We start from the raw sequence: 1,020 nt of genomic DNA on the forward strand, positions 1-1,020 counted from the left end.
AAAGGTGGGATTTTTGTGGATTGGTGTTCGGGAAGGACGAAACATAGTGCTAGCTCCCGGGGTGGCCACCCTAGTCCTTCTCAATCATCATCCCCTTCAATTCCCCCCTTTTTACAAAGGCACGGGGCTTGGGAGGCGTGTGCTTTATTTGAGCCTCCCCTTGTGAGTTGGTAGCCATGTTTAATCTCTATTTCTTTCACCTTGTTTTCTTCCCTTATTCATTTCGGTCCCTAGCTTTATGGAGAAAAGGGTGAATTGTTGTGGACTGGTGTTCGGGAAGGATTTAAGGCAGTGCAAGCTTTTAGGTGGCCACCCTAGTCCTTCTCGATTTCTGTTCCATGCATTTCCCCCCTTTTTGTGAGGGCATGGGGATCGAGGAGATTGTTCTCTATTTGAGCCTCCTCCTGTGAGGGGGGTAGACACCTTTGTTTCTTTTTCTTTCATGTGTTTTTCTTCCTTTCCTCCTTTTGGGCCTTAGCCTTACGTTTGCTGTGGGGGGTGCCCCTATTCAATGTTGTGGAAGATTTTCTGGTAATACATGGAAATGACACTCGGCAATGGATATCTCAGCTCTTGTTATGATGAAGAACGTAGAAAAATGCGATACTTAGTGTGAATTGCAGAATCCCGTGAATCATCAAGTTTTTGAACGCAATTTGTGCCCGAGGCCTCGGTCAAGGGCATGTTTGTCTAGGCGTCGCATCCCATTCAAATGCGTGCCCTGCAATATGTTAAGGAGTAGCGGAGCTGGTCGTCTGTGCCCAATGTGGTGCAGTTGGATGAAATACCCCAAGCGATGTTCCGTGGTGTGTGTCAGCAAGTAGTGATCTTGTCCCCTTGGATGGGCAGTCAGTGTTAGCTGATGCGGACTTTGTGTGGCATCGCTTGAACTTGCTTTGCTCTCTCTTGTCCTCCCATTGGGTAGGGCAGATTTAGCTCCAACTTCGTGATCTCATCTTAGGCGAGAACACCCCTGAGCTTAAGCATATAAATAAGCGAAGGAAAAGAACCTTCCAAGGA

The 1,020-nt window shown here is 47.5% G+C and overlaps 1 non-coding gene across 1 annotated transcript; it reads left to right on the plus strand.

The window, feature by feature from the left end:
- The first annotated feature begins 546 nt into the window (after positions 1–546).
- On the plus strand, positions 547–700 carry LOC149168462 (5.8S ribosomal RNA). The gene has a single exon (XR_016259963.1). It is a non-coding gene; the product is annotated as a 5.8S ribosomal RNA (ribosomal RNA).
- Positions 701–1,020: the final 320 nt, after the last annotated feature.

Source organism: Pinus tabuliformis, chromosome 4_2 (assembly GCF_031772625.1).
Source record: "Pinus tabuliformis cultivar Carrire ecotype Pingquan chromosome 4_2, CPIR1, whole genome shotgun sequence".
In the NCBI taxonomy this organism is placed as follows: domain Eukaryota; kingdom Viridiplantae; phylum Streptophyta; class Pinopsida; order Pinales; family Pinaceae; genus Pinus; species Pinus tabuliformis.